Source organism: Mus pahari, chromosome 12 (assembly GCF_900095145.1).
Source record: "Mus pahari chromosome 12, PAHARI_EIJ_v1.1, whole genome shotgun sequence".
In the NCBI taxonomy this organism is placed as follows: Eukaryota; Metazoa; Chordata; class Mammalia; order Rodentia; family Muridae; genus Mus; species Mus pahari.
Genome location: NC_034601.1, coordinates 38281680 through 38298171, shown reverse-complemented (window position 1 = coordinate 38298171; position 16492 = coordinate 38281680). Strand labels below are relative to the sequence as shown.

Below are 16492 nucleotides of genomic sequence, written 5' to 3'. Positions count from 1 at the left end.
TTCACAATAGATCTTTTATTTCTTTAAAAAGTAATTTTAAAAAGTAGTGTGTGTGTGTGTGTGTGTGTATGTGTGTGTGTGTATGTGTGTGCATGCCTGCAGAGGGTTTTGATCCCCTAGAGTTGGAGTTACAGGTACTTGTGAACTGCCTGACATGGGTGCTGGAATCTGAACTTGGGTCCTCTCTGCAAGAATACCACGTGCACGTAAGCAATACTCTCTCCAGCCCTCACCATGTGCTTCTGATGCTAACTTCTAGGGAACTGCAACTCTGTTTACGAGGCACACGGCAGGTTCCAATGTCCACTGGGACAGAACAGGGAACCAGCAGTGTTGAGTGTGACATGTAAATCAGCACTTTAACTGTTCAGAAGTAAGCCTTCCTGGTTATGCAAAGCCCTCTGGCAGACACACTAAATGGGTCAATGCACAACAAAGGAAGGCGTCACATCAGGCTTTCCACTACGTAGCCATCAGTGCACATGGTGGGCTACAGGAGAGACACATTACCCCCAAGAACCTCTCATAGTGTGCTGGTCCATGGCTAATGTTTACCAACGGCAGGCATGTAAAGTGAAAGTCACTTGAAGGCCAGCCAAGGCCAGTGTTTCTGCACCAAGTATAGATATTTATATGATTATTAAATCCATATTAAAAGTTGGCATTCGAATGACATCGTTTTCTTCCTGTGCTAGTGTGAAAAGTTCATCCTTTTACCCATTGAAGAGTGATGGGAGGCATAATTCAGGTCTTCATCTTTTCAAATGAAGCAAATACTTTGCCCACGTAAAGTGCCCTTGGTACGGGTATCAAAATGTCTTTCAAAACAGTAACAAATGAATTTTCCCCCAAGAGAATGAGCAAGGAGACTCCATGTTCCCTGGAGGTAATGTCAGTGGGGTTATGGAGGGGAACAGGCTGAGATACAATCAAGAAGGGGAGACAGAAACAGAATTCACATGTCCTGACTTCTAGTTTTGTTTTTTAATAGAATAACCCTATCTTTCGATTTTTATTCCTTTTGAACATTTTGTCTCCTTACATCTTGAAGAATGCCCCCCCTCCCCCCGTCCCTGTGTGTGCATGTGTAAGAGGAGGGAGGATGGCATTACGGATGTGCTTTGTAAAGAATTCAAGGTTGTCTACATCCTCAAAGAATGCAATTGAAAAAAAAAAAAAAAACAACACTACTGTTTCTTTGATTCTGTGGTGCTTACATTTGGGCAGAATTTTCTTTTCCACCCTCAAATACAGTATTTGAGACAATCTGCCCACAATGGAAAGCTTTTAAAGCATCAAAAGTGTAGGCGAACCAAATCAGAATTAATCTCTGTGAAAATGGAGACACAGGTACATAGGAAAAGTTTAGAAATAAAAAATCCAGGCTGCAGTAGACAATCTGCAGAAAGGTGTCTGACAGGTCTCCTAATTTCATGGACCAGGACAAGGAACAGACACGAGGCTCCAGGGAATTAGATGCCTAGATGCAGTGTGGAGCTGTGCTATCATGGGCCTAGCTGCCGTGATTATAATTCCCTCTATGTTCTGACTGCATGAACCCAGTACAGATCACTGAAGGGGAATGCAGGCCTCACTGTGGTTAAGATGAGGTGTCTAGAGCTATTTACTCATTGGACTGACCTGAGCAGTCTTCAGGGTAGGCAGCAGTATTTTTATCATAGTAAAATACAGGGTTTTGGGTTTTTTTTGTTGTTGTTTTTTGGAAATATAACTTTTAAAATAACAGTTTTAAAAGCAAAATGGAAGAAGATAACCACCAACATCTTTGACTACTTCAGCACCTGCCTGGAACCATCGCCTCATGCACATTTCCATCTGTCACCTTATTTGGCCCTCCTAACCGATGAATAGTGGCTACAGTGCCATTTTCTATATGGCAATCCTAAGGGTCACAGCTTAGGTGACCTTCCTTGGTCACAGAACCCGGAGGGGCTAAGCTAGGATTGAAATACAAGCCACAGGACACAAAGACTGAGCTGCACACTGTGCCTTGCCAGGCCAGGCTCCATGTGCATCTCATGGCATGGAATCAGTGTTGGGGGAATTCTGCCCAGCATCTCTGCTTAGCAGAGTGAATCGCTTTTATCATTTGCCAACATGTCATGGAAAAAAAAAAAAATTAAAAAAAAACAAAAAACAAAGAACTCCTGGCTCTAAATCTCTCCTTTTGACCACCTGAAGTTTGGCTTGGTTATATATCTGAGAATATTTGACAATCTTATAAAAAGTCTAATGAGAACAAAAAAAAAATTTTTTTTTTATTATTTATTCTAGCTTCTATGTTAGTTAAAAATCTCCTATTCCTCCATAACAATGTGCCTGGGGAACTCTCTGGCAGCCAGAAATGCATCTGAAAATGCTGAAAAGTCAGAATTTGGGCCTATATAGTGACTAATGTTACCAGCTGTGAGTCGGCTTGCACATCAGTAATATGATATTTCCTGCTACAATTTGATTTGGTTAGACCGTGTTTGAAGTTCACCCTTTTATTAACCAGAATCCCCACCTTCTATAACTGGAAGGCCCCTGAGAAGAGGCTGCTGGTGCAACCCAACCTCGCAGCCGTCAATGGTGCATTTCCTGTGAACACATACATTGATACATTGTTAACTACAGAAATAGGTCAAAATGTCTTTTCAATAGTTGCTAATGTTCCCCTAATGCAACACAGTCTTTCTTTAATTCTCCTGCTAACATTTTCTCTGGAGTTGTAGAAACAACAGAGAGAAAAAGACTAGAAAGAAAGGGCGGCCTCTCTTAGCAGTGCCTGCAACTGTGGAGAAAATCTAGATAGTTTAAGAAGCCAATGGGCCCCAAACTCAGTTTTACTGCTAAGTTTGATGACCTCGAAGAAGAATGTAAATAAGACCCTGAAGCAAGTGACTTTTCAAATTTGTGAAATGCTCACCATTCTCTGCAGGCCAAAGTCTTAACCAAGTATTCAGGTTTTAAACTTATTTGCAGTCTTCTTGTGTAGCCTTACCTCCTAGGGAATTGACTCTAAAGTAGGAACTTATTTTCATGTAAAACCAAAAAGTAGTATTGTGACTTATTTTTCATAGGACACTCTCAGCAACCAAACTGGGGCTGATTATGTACCACATAAACCTACATTTCCTCCTCCTCTCTTCCTGGGGACCAGCTTGCTTTTCTGAGTTCGCTTCCAATCTGTGTCTACAGTGAAATGGCCGAGGTGAGCACATCTGCTCCCATTGAAGACGATGGCTAATTCTAGGCAGCCTGGTTTGGCTCAGAAGGAATAACCACCCACTGTAGGCAAGATGCCCGAGAAGCCCCCTGCTAGTGAAGTACATTTTAATTTGCAGCACTTTTGAAATGCAAACATCTTATCCTGTGGTTAAGCCACTCATGTCTTGATGCTTTGACCACTTCAACCCCAACAATTACAGCAGTGGAAGGAAGTTTTGAATTTAAACTGGGCCTGAGGGGGAGATGGTGGTGGTGGTGGTGGTGGATAGAGACAATTTGGGAATAAGGAAAGTTGAAGGAGGGAAGCAGATTAACACAGGACCCTGGGCTCTGCTGGCAAAGGAGAGGGTGACAGAGGTGGTCAAGACCAGAACTCTGTGGTTTGGGTGGGGGGCTTGGTGAGCCCTAGAAAGCCTCACTGAAGGAAGCCACAGCTTATGAACCAGCTCGGCCTTTGGGCTCCAGGGTTGACATGGTTGTGTTGGTCTTAGCCAGGAGGCCAGAAATCCTGGGAAAGTTTGCAAACTTCAGGGAAGGCCAGGTAAACCTGATTTCCTTCCATTTGAATTAAAAAAAAACAAACCTACCCAGCTCAGCATCTCTCTTGAATTCCTCCTGTTCTCTTTCCCTTTAGAGGGAGGAGGGCACTGTGTGAAGAGGTGTTGTGGAAGGGGGAGGGGAGAAAGGAGAAGCAGTTCTGCCCAGCTTCCAGAGTCAGTGACCCAGGCTGTGTTAGGCCAGCTCCACTCTCCTATGCATTAGTGAGACAGACCTGCTTAGGAAGTTTCTTCTGTCACAGAATGATCTTTTCCCCAGGTTTGATAAAAGTACTTTCTTCTCCTTTCAGCTATGGATGTTTGGAGACTAACCAGGAGCCAGGCATGTGTACTTTATGTTTCAGGAATGTAGACAACCTGCCTCTCCCTCCCCAGGGGATTGGAAAGGATACTTGACTGGAAGTTAGGAGGCCCGGATTATTCTGAGAAGGTTGTTACTGTGAAAAGGCTCCAGACCGTGTGGTTACGTAACTCACACATACCAAGGTACAGGCAGGGATTACTGTAGCTGCTTCACACTCAGGAAAAGTTATTCTCAGTAGGCCATGGAGAGATCCACCTTAATAAGACCATTATTGTTGTTTTAGTGAGAACTACAAGGGGTTAATAACTGGTGAGGGACCAGATGACAAGGGTGGCAGAGGACATACAACCGGCAGTGGCATGGAGGTGGAGGGCTGAAGTCCAAGGTTAGGACTAGAAGATCAACTTGTTTTCATTAGACTGATGGAAGCTAAGAAACACCGCAGGTAAGACAATCAAAATGCTAGATGTGGTTCTCAGTCTGACAGCCAATGCCTATTTCGATAGCAATGCATAGCAAACACTTTACTACATGATGTAACTATTTCTCCTTGTGTTAGCCTTTAGTAAAACAATCAGCCAAACACATCGAATCTCAAAACAACCAACCAACCAACCAAAACAAACAAGGTGGCTAAGACAGCTACAGAGTTTTTGATTATAAAATAAAAAAGACCACCTTGATCATGATCATCTTGAGGTATTTGGAGGGAGGAAGGAAGATGGGTTCTTTGAGCCACCTAACTTGGAGAGAAATCTTCTAAGAGTTTAACTGGGGAATAAGCTGAGGAACCAAAAGGGGGTCATTTTCAGTAAAGGAAGACATGTGACAGTAAAGGAAGACATGTGACTGATGCCTTCAGCTGGCATGCCAGAGGATGGGAAATTCCAGGCAGACAGGACCTGCTACATAATCTGTAGTTATCAGGGCTAAGTGCAAAACTGTGCAGCCTTTTATTAGAAATGATTAAGAATTTCGAGACAGCCACAGTGAAGTGTTGAGCATGGAGCCCTTCCAAGCTGGGGCTTTGTGCAGTGACACACGCTGGACACTCATGGAGCCGGCCCTGGCTTGTTACCATTCTGTAGTAAGGCCTTCTTGTCCCATTGTCACCAAGATTCAAACCTGGAGCCATGCCCTCGGCTCTCATAGCTCACAGTTGACTCTGCTTTCTTAGGGTGATGGACCCAGGTGGAGTGTCCGATATGGCCCAGAATGCACTGGGCTCTGCTGTTTTTGTTGTACCCACTGATCCCTACTTTGTCATGATCTAAGGATGTGCAGGACATCAATGACTGGGAACTGAAGCACACTTGTCAAAACACAAACCAAAACAGGCAGAAGTTATTACAAAGGAGCTGGGTTTCCTGGATGCAAGCAAGTCCTGATTTCTTTCTGCCTGGCCTTACCAGGTCTTAGGCATGTGCATATGGGTCAGAAGCACAGGTGAGTCCCCACAATAACTCTTTTCAGTTTGGAAAAATAGAGGAAATAGGAGACCTTGGTTACAGCACAGCAGAAACCCACTTGTTTCACTAACCGTATTCTGATTCCTCCTCCACTCTCCTCGGCTTAGGCTAAGTTGCAGCTATGACTTCATTCTCCATGGAAGCCAGTTTCTCTTTCCCAGATGCTTGGAAGAGGCCAGAGGACATGGCAGTAGTGGGTAGCAGTCATATGAAAGATCACATTTATTTATCTCCACCTGCCCTCCTCATGCTATTACCATTCTAGCCAGGGCTGAATGGGAAAAAGAGACATGAAAGAGCCAAGACCATCAAAAGAATAATTGCAGTACAGGGTATGATGACCACAGCCTCGTTTGTTCCCAGCATCTTAGGGGCCTTCTTACCCTGAGCCTGACTGTTGTTGAGACAGGCCCATGGCTTGGACAGATGTTGGTAGGCACTGATGACTACCCTTGTTCTTTGTATATCTGCCTTTGTCTCATTTTTCTAAAACATGTTATCTCAATTTTTCCTGGGGGAGATGATCAAATGTCTATTCACCTCAGATAGCACACCAATGACAAACCAAAGAACATATCTCACTCAATCCCCGGTACATGGATATGCCTAATTAGAGTTACTTACAGAAGCATAGGCAACTTTAAAGTGGCTACCTCACTGAAGAAAACACCTACTTCCCAACAACTCATGACTGTCTAGACATCTCAGGAAAGGATGGGGTGCACAGAACTGTCACCTGTCCATCAATCCCTGGGGAGAAGGGCATCATTATGAATTTCTCCTCCCCTCCATGATGTAAGGTTAGTGGTCCTAACCTTGTGCAGGTCTTTTGTGGGTAATCCCAGCTGCTGAGGGGTCAGGAAGGCAGAGGTCATACCATGCCTGCGGAACAGCTTATCACAGCCAGCCTTCTCCTACAGCCAGTTAGACTTTGGCGTCAAATCAACGGCCATATCCAGGGTTTAGTATTTTCAAAGCTATCTGTTGGCAAAGCTTGTCTTTTATTTTGCCTAAATGAGTTTGTAGTATGTTCATTAAGGCCACTATGATTCTTCAGTTTAGGGCGATATGTTTGGATCTCTATACTGACCTCCTACTTTTAAAAACCTGTTTTGTTGAGGTGTTAGAGGCTCACTCATCATTTTCAAGTATTTTAACAATTGGTAATTAGCAGAGGAGGTCTTAGAATTTATATAAAAAAGTGTCTGACCTTCATAACAAATACACACTCAAAACCCTGAGTCATTTTAAAAGGATTCTCCTCTGCTGTAAACAGAAAGCTGTAATATGTACATTTCTGTTTGTGTGTACCACTAGTGTTAGCAGTCCTGCTGTGAAGCAGAGGGGATAGATGGCTTTCTATTTGTTTGACATGGTCAGGAAGGGCAGGTCGGATGTATCTTACCACACTGTCTCCTTTGTCATACTGCTATTGTTTCTCCTGACCGGATGTAAGTGTTGGACAGCATAATTTTTCTGCAAGCATGTTTTTTTTTTTCATCCCTCTTTCTTTCCTCTGTGGTTTTATAAACTATTGGTTATTGTGTTTGTTTTGAAGTGTATGCTTGTTTTTTTTATGAGGTATTATGAATTTTAGCCTTTGCAGAGACCACAGGCGAGAAAGCATCTCTAAGATGTGTAAGTATAAATAATGCTGGGATATATTGTTTGCTGTATGATCTCTGTAACGTCAATGTTGGTTCCAACGATGCGTTGGACTCTGAGCCTATGGGCTCTGAGGTGAGAAAAGAGGAGGCAAAGGCTTCTCTGAGGCAGGCTGTGCTCATCAATACCCTCTGTTCTCCTGAGAGCCCAGGAAAGGCCAAAGCTTGTGTCCTACCTTTCCACCAAACTGTTTTAACTTGGAAATGTCCTCAACTGGGCTGTGCCCAATTAGTCCCTGACCTTGCATGGTCTATCTTGCCTCTACTCTCATGAGGGTAGAAATAGACTATTTTAAAATTATATTAACTCTGATGCCTCTTCTGTTGATTATCTGTCTAACTAAAAAAATACCCCAAATTTCTCTCTTGTCATGGTTCTGGTTAGTGTGTACTCATGACATCTAGTGAGTGCATAGAAAATACAGCTTAAAAAAAACACCCCAAAACCCCAAACCCAATAAATCCCAAATATAATGAAATAATGAAAGAAAACCATAAAGAAAAAGCATAGAATGAATTTTTGAAGCTATTCCTTATAAATATTTAATTATAAATTTTCTTTCATTCTTGTTTACTTCCAAATGGCAACATATTAGTTATTTGTATTAATCTGGAAAAAAAATCAGGATCAAGATTGTGAATCTCTTTTTTGATGGTAGGATCGGTGACATTCTCTGCACCTGACACATTTGAGTAATGTCTGCTGTGTGAACGTGACTCCTTTCAAAGGACACTGCACCATCAATTCCTCTCCATGGCTGCTTCCGTATAGGAGCCCGAGCCTACTCTGAATGCTGTTGAACCTCTGCTGTCTGTCATCCCATCAGGTCCTCCTCTTCAGTTACTGCTCAGATATGCAGCATGCACTTTTGGGGATGGCACACAGTGGACTAGGAACGGACACAGAGCTCTGTTGTACCAGTGCATATATTGTAAGGAAGTAGTAACACTGCAACTGCTTTGCTCTTTTATATTCCAGGCAACACACTGATGAATATAATTCATAATGAACATATTCAACATTTTTTCCATCAGTTCAATACATTATTCATAAACATTAGAGATGGGAAGACTGGGCGGGTTCTGGAGTGCAGATCTCCTCTTTGCACTTGCATTTTCCTCAGGTGTGGATGTTAGTTCAAAACCAAAATCAAAACCAAAACCAAAACCTAAGCTAAAATCCACCAATAATTACAAAAGAAAAGAAAACAACCAACTCACAAGAAAAGCAGAGGATCCACAGGTTTTATACGTAGACAGGAAAATTCAAAAGCCTGTCTTCTGGCCAGGGTACGGGACAGGAGGAGTTGGTGTCTCTGTGCAGGCAGGAGCCCGAGTGTGCCTGACTCTTCCCAAGCCAGGCAGTCCAAGAGAGGGGAGTGCCACTTTCTCCCCTTGAACTTGGAAGACAAGGCAAACCTGAGTTCTTGGCCAAGTGTTCACTGTTTGACTCGGCAACCTGGTGTAGATTTGGGACTCAAATACTCCAGATAACTGTATTATTTGGACTTGGGGTTCCAATGAAAGGGACAAAGAGAAGATGGATAAATGAATAGAGTTAAAACTACTAGAGAGCGCTTCCTGGGATTGTGGGCACTATCAGGACGGGAGGGAACACTCGGCAGGCGCTCCTGTCTCTCTAGAGGACTAAATGCATGCATTTTCATATTCTCAGCAGCTGGTTCCTGTTGAATGCCATCAGGATGATTCAGCCACCCACCAGGAACACCAGTAACAGCAAGTGCACACACACAAATCTGCAAAACTTTTTTCTTTTGATGCCAACACTATTACTCAGGCAAAGTTGAAATCCTTCATTGAATTACCAGCTCTCCCAAATGTGACCTTGTTTCCCTCACTAATACCAGTCACATAAGTGTAATGCTGGCAGATTAAAAGGCAGCTTTCTTCCTGACTTGAGAATGCCATGATGTCAGTCTATCCTTTGCATGACCACATTGTCTACTTCATTTTCTCACCAACACCTGGAAGGACCAACATCCAAATGCACCCAGTCTCCCATGTGTGCTACCTTGCCTACAGCTGAACCCTTGCATTTAATGCTAGTTCTATCTCTGTCTTTATATGCTTCAATTAAAAAATCATTTCCATAGTTTTAGCAGTTTTTCCCCTTGAACAATATGTGATTTTATCTTTGGAAAAACAGCAATGTGTACAAAAACTATAATGACCATAAATCTCATTAATCAAGAAATATAATGCCATACTTTAGACAATTAAAACTTCCCTTCTTTTCTCCTCTTCAAATTTAGCTGAGATTACACCATTAAGGGAAGAAAATGCCAAAGATGATAGTTAGCCATCACCACGCCTCACTGCTATATTTTCAGGTCTCCAAAGTAAAATCTAGGGACATTCAGTACAGAGTTAGGTGTTCTCAATGGCCATGAAAATATATGGCTGAAGAGGGAATCTATAAATATAATGAATACACAATTGGCTTATAACAGATGCAACCAAAATGAAATTTGAGATCTTGACCTGCTCTCCAACGTGCAAGTTTCTAGTTCAAGCTACAGACAGAGCTATAACAAGCTCATTAATCACATAAACCAGGAATACAAGCAGACACTTTGGGGATGCTACAAAGAGCCATTCCTAGTGGCTGAGGGTCTATGGGGAACCTGAAACATAACGTGGTTCTGAAAGTCCACAGCGAGTAACACTGACGCCCTTTATGGTGTACCTGGAGCTGGTACTGGCCATGACCACCACTGGCTAAAGCTCCTGAGAGAATTTAAGGTAGGGAGGGAAGAACAGATAGAATATAGGCTTGTATAAGAGGAATCTATACACTTTTATCCAGATCCTATTATGTAAAAATCATAGTGTACATTGATCAATAAGATAACAAACTTAATTTATGACTTTAAGGATTATATTAATAGGGAAAACCCTAGAAGTGGGAGAATATTAGTTACAGGAACCTGATATTGAGTGGTAACTGTGTGCTAGACACGTTATAGATGCAATTTCCTAGGCTCGTTATACTACCCAAGCAAGCTGCCACTATTTTCCTGTTTACAAAGAAGGAAAATGAGGCCCAATAAAAGTATGTACATTACCCCAAATTATACAGAAATGTTTTTTACTTTACACAAAAACTAGCAACTAGTCTATGAAACAGAACACGTCAAGAGTCACTAAAATATACCAAGTACCATAGACATTAAGGAGGGATGATTTTCTCCTGTCTGCGACTCTCTGGAGAAAGGGATGAGAAGAGGTGGGGAATGCTGAGGAGATAACGAGGGCCCAGCTTGTACTGGGCATCAGCTCAGTGAGTCCACACTACCTGGTCAGAGAGTCTGGAAAGCAAACGCACGAGGAGCACAGCAGAGTCCTAGGGAGGAAGGTTGACTTCTTTTGAAAAGAAAGTTGTGACTACAAAGTTCTTTCCTCCCCACCTTCTTCCTTTCTTCTCCTTCTTTCCTTGTTTTTGGTGGGATCAAGGGAGTAGTGTAAACTTCAGTGAGCCCCTAGGATATGCCTGGTACTTTTTAATATCTTCCAGAACACAGAGGGCACCTCTGCCCCTGCCACATCTGTGGGGGAGGTTATTGGTGCCTTTGCCCTCCTCTTCAGTTACATCTGGAAGACTGGCCCTGCCTAGCTCTGCAGGTTCATTTGGGACAGGAGGGCACAGTGGTCAGGGACCTTCCCTTCACATCTCACTTTTACCTTTCTCATTCTCAGAACAAGCTTCCATTGTGCCCTGTGTAAGTTTTCTAATTGGAATAGTTAATGGTTAATTCCAGATACAATCACTCTGTTAGCTTCTCCGTGGAACCTGTAGCTCTTCCCTCTTTAGAACCTATGCTTCCCAGGAACCAGCGTATAGCAGCCCTGGTCCAGATAAATCAATGCAGCTCCATTTCCTCTGTTTTAAGATTTCTGGTTGCAATTCTGTTTTCCAAATACAAACCATAGACACATATATGTACATACACTTGCACACACACATATAGGTATTAAATTTACTTAGTCTTACATCAGACAGTCCAACATTTTTTCACTGATCTACCTTTGGTTTCTCCATCCTTTGAGATACAATGATTCTGATTCTATGATGCTGACATTTGCTTTGTGGACATCTAAAGCACAACAAGCTGTTCTAGCAGTTGCACTGTTTAAGCAGATGTGCACCACAGCTCTTTACAACCATTATCACGCTGGACAACCAACGCTTATGATGTTACTGTAATTCCCTGGAAGAGCTGAATTTTGTCCTTGATTACACCCTATAGGAAAAATACTGCCTCTTTACCCACTTTTGAAATTGATTAACTCTTCTTTTCCATATCTATTAATTCTGTACCTGGCCACAAGCTTCAAACGTCTCCAATAAGTAATGATTAGTTCCCACCCTGTCCCAGCTCCTGAGTCTCTCTCTCTCTTGACCCTGCTCATGGAGTTCACTCTGACGGATGTAATCACCCATGCTTCACTGTAGTTACATTCGTCATGGTGCTTGTTAGAATTATCATCATTCCTACTGTACCTTAGTCAACATAGTAGCAAATGTATTTGCATGTAGTTGTCTTTATTTCGTCAGCTAGGTTTCAACTACATGTGTCATTTTACATGATCAATAAATAACCTGTCAGCCAAATGACTCCGATATAGTAATAAAAGATTGCTAATTGGGAACAGAATCTGAAGACTAGTGAGAATTTTATAAGTCCAGATTGTGGCATTTCATTGACCTTGAGTACACAGGTTCAGAATTTATTAATTTTAACTTAGTCCTTCAGAGTAATCTATTAAAACAATGGATATAAAATATGTATATTATGCATCTCTATACTTATTGACTTTAATGAATTAAAAAGCATTTAAGTATTTTTTTAAATATAAAATCTGACTCACACTGACCATTCATTGACTTTCTGATGTAGCCTAAACACTCTTTGCTTTATTTAGAGACTGTTGTTTGTTTGTTTGTGTTTTCTATTATAGCACGAAGGCTGTAGAGAGGCAATGAACTCTACTGACACTGCACATACCTTTTAACTTTTGTTCTTTTTATGGTCACGGTATGTGCATGTGTATAAATAAATGCACAGTACTTTAGCTCCAGAAATGTTTATCCCAAGCTCTGAAAACATAGCTTAAATAATACACTGGCTAGCTGGCATCTCATCGTTGCTGTTTATGTTATAAGGCTTAAAGTACCACTCTATAAAAAAAAATTCATTTATTTCATGTTTAATCTAAAGTGTAGAGTTTCGGGACTGGGAATGGATTACAGATTGTTCTCTCCTGGTTAATTTTGGCTTTAAGTATATTGATCACTTTATCATTTTCTTGTGTTAAACTGCTTTAAACACAGCACAAATGTTACTCTCATCATGCCAGAAATGGGGTTGGAATTGATTTTGAGTTTCCATTAATTTTACTCTTTGCTCTCTGTGAGAAGTTTTTCACTTGTTTAAACTCAGAAAGATACTTTTGTTCAAAAGATGTGTCAGTGCGATGACAAGGGAGTCTCAGCTGGCCTGGAAACCTCAGATGTCTACAGAAGCAAGAAGTTATCAAATTCACTGCCATGGACTTTGCTGAAATTAGTGAAGACTCATTCATCCTAATGCAGTTTCAAGGGCTTCCTCCCTCTTCTCTTCACAAAAGTGCTCAGCAAAGCACACATCTTCTGAGAAGCCCGCCTGATTGGTCTGGGCTGGCACTGTTTCAGTGTTTGGCCTACGGCGGCTGCTTAGGAATAATTTTCTCTCATCCTTTCTATTTTCCTGGACTGTATCAAACTCAGGCACGTGGTATGCAAAGGAAATCCAAGGCCTTTAAAAATGCTATTTCTTTTGGTAGTAAGGTCATTGCCAGTTCTATTTTGGCCAAATGATCTTATCAAGATTTAACAAGAGATTCTCAATAATACCTCCACTCTGTGAGAAGACATTAGATCAAGGAAGATAATTTATTCCATCTTGCATACATCTACCTTCCTTCCTGGCACCAAGGAGGGACAATGATCAAACTTAGTATTGGTACTGAAGATAATACAAAGTGACAAGAATGCTATGGCAATTACTCATTCTGATTAATTTAAAAACTGATAAATAAGTGTTTTTTTCTATATTAGAGCAGACACTAGAGATCCATTTTCGGTCACTGTTGGGTATTTCTGCTCCTATAAAGGCACCTAACAAATCTGCTGGGCCATCCACAGTACTGTCACAATTCAGAATTGTGGCATTTTTGTCAGATTCTCTAGACTAACTAGATGAAACAAGTGCAATTTCAGCATTAAGATTCCTTTTCGGAGTCAAATAAAAGGAGAGCCGTACAGTTCAAACAGTTTGAAAGGCTTGTCACAAACACAGCCAAATCTGTACATATTATCTGTTTTTCTAGGTTTGGAGAACCAGTCTATAAAGTACCAGTCCCTTGTATCAAAACTGTTCAGGTTTCATTTGAAACTTGGGAGTCTTCAGACCCACAGGGAGAAGTTTAGATAGGTAAACTTCACGGCCCACCCTATCTATCCTTACTGCTCCCCTGCAGCTTTGTGTTTTGGGACACATGCCCCATGTCTCTAAAAAGTGCCAGGAAATCTCTTCCTGCAGCTACACAAGCTTCGGTTTTATGTGTGTATCATGGCACACCTTAAAACAGAGAGTCCCAGCAACTGCACTGGGACGGTAATTTAAATCCAGACTTAGGGGGAAGAGCTCCATCTACTGAATCAGTTAGATCCTCGTTGGCACCCTAGAGTTATCCCCTTCAGTACTTTAACACTGAAAAGCCCTGGAAAGAACAGAGAAGTTACAGACATGACAGGCAAAAAAACTAGCTGTGAGCCTAATGCTCTTTTTGATATTTCCCAGATGCCCTAAGACCCCTTTCCTTTGTCCTTCCCAGTTTTCAAAGCTTTCCATGTTTCAATATAGAACAGAAACGGGTGCTCTGCCATGTGAACCATCTCTCAGAAGCAATAGAAAGCCATTGGCATTGAAGGGAGAGCCTCAAGGAAGTGTAAGAAAGATACGCGAAGAAAGTCTCTGTCCCTGGCAGACTGACTAAACCAGGAAAATGCAGAGAAAAGGACAGCCTCCTTACTCCCCTACCTTGTATGATTGCTGAAAGGCTCCAGCCCCCAGGATCAGCTCTCTGGGCCCCTCCTTGGCTGCACAGTGTTGCTGTGGCATTGAAAATTTGCTGTGGCTTCCTAAGATTATAGGGAAATGCTCCAGCAAGCCAAAAAAGTCACAAACAAAAATTCAAAGAAAAAAAACACCAACCCCCCCCCCAAAACCAAAAAACAAAACCCAACAACAACAAAAAACCAACCCACCAGCATAAAGCAGCTGATCTTATTGGAGAAGGTCTTGGCATGCTCCTCCATATGCCACAATTTTCTTTGGTCCTTCCTAGGTCTATAATCAGAAAACTCATTGTGCCATCCTTACTAGCGCCGTTTTTCTCAGGGTTGCTGATGGCACAGCATGGACAAATGGATCCAGGAGAAGCAAGCTGAAGAGTATATACACGTCCTGTTCATTTGAAAGCTTTCTAGGAGATCACAGTTTTACAAGTTTCTTTCTCAGAATATTAGTGACATATAGAAACACATACTCTGTCTAGCTTAGAGAAGAATAAATCAAAATTAAAACAAACAAACAAACAAAAAACAAAAAAAACCCAAACCACTTGTTAACACACTAACAGATACGGAACCCAGCAAGTGGCATCTAAATAAACTTCAGCATTAATATATCTGCGTAAAATGGAGGAGTGTGTAAAACCTATGAAATATAAATTAAGGTAACTTAGAAGAATATAAATACATGTTTATAAACATATAATAATCAGATAGAACTAACAGTTTATAGGATTTTAAAATCACAGAAAAATGATAAAATGATAAAAGTTGGCGGATTCTTTTTCTTTCATATAAAAATAAAATTAACATAAAGTGTCTTTGTGTATCTTTTTTTGTATATGTAAGTATGCATTAATATGTTTATATATACCTATACACAGACACACACACAGACACACGCAGGCACAGACACACACACACACACACACACACACACACACAAACACATACACACACCTGCATAAAGTTATACCAATTGGCAATGAAAGGTAGTAGGTTGAAAGAAAGTTAAAACTCTGAATTACTTCAAAGTGGGTATTGAAAATATCAATAGGTTACCTATAGGCTTCTTAATATTTCTTTTTTTAACATGCTGAATTTTCAATTTTGATCTTAAAGCACACAAAGAAGATGGAATTAGAAAATCATTGAATAGCAAAATATATTTGTTAAAAACTGATCAGTCACATTTATTATAATGGTTAAAATTCATGAGCTAAAAATACAAAAACAAAACAACAACAACAACAACAAAATCCAAACAGCGGATTAGATTTGTTTTACAAATCTTTTCAAGACAAGTTCACTTCTGAGTCACCAGTATGAGAAATTTCATCCTCGAGGGTAACTTGTTTGAATAGTTAAAAAGGCTTCCCAAAATGAAAACCAAATCTCCACCATGACTCTGACAGAGAGCTAATGACGAACTACATTCGAGCAGGAGCAATGGGAACTGTGAAGCTTGAGAGCGACAGTGCAGACCTCAGAAGATGCCTACATGAAACAACATCACACTGAGAATGGAGATAAAGCTTTCTGGAAATGGGGAGTGTTTCCACCACTGACTGGAGAGACTGTACCTCAGCAGCTATGACAACACACCGAGCCAGCAAGAGCACCTGGGTGTGTATCTGCAGGAGGAAAGTACAGGACCAACTGAGCAAGAGGCCAGTCCAATTCTTTTGTCACTTGCCTTTGGAAGGCTGGCTTAAAAAAAAAAAAAAAAAAAAAATCCTGTACAAAAGACACATGTGTTCCTTTTCGGGTATTGTAACAGGCCCACCTAGATTTAGCTTTCGATTCCAGATGAGCTCAGACATGTTCAGACTAGCACATCTCTGCTCTGTAAGCACTGAGCTGCTAGCATTTTACTGGCAAATTCGCGGATCCCTAAATTTATGCACAATAGATGCCCTTAAATCTGCAAATCTTCTGTTTCAGTCAAATTCCTCCTTGAGTTAAAAAATTTCCCCCCATTTACTCTACTAGTAATAAGCCAGAAAGTTAAGGCAGGCAACTCACACAGGAAAGGAAAGTTGAATAGTACTTACCCTAAGCACAGTGTGCAAGCCTCAGGGGGCAATTCGCTTTTTCTCTATGATAGTTAGAAGGGTATCCAGGTCTGAACC

At 41.3% G+C, this 16492-nt stretch overlaps 1 protein-coding gene across 31 annotated transcripts in view; it reads right to left on the bottom strand.

The window, feature by feature from the left end:
* The window catches only part of Zbtb20 (zinc finger and BTB domain containing 20), a 726359-nt gene that overhangs the window by 98631 nt on the left and 611236 nt on the right, over positions 1-16492 (bottom strand). The gene's annotated exons all lie outside the window — the stretch shown is intronic.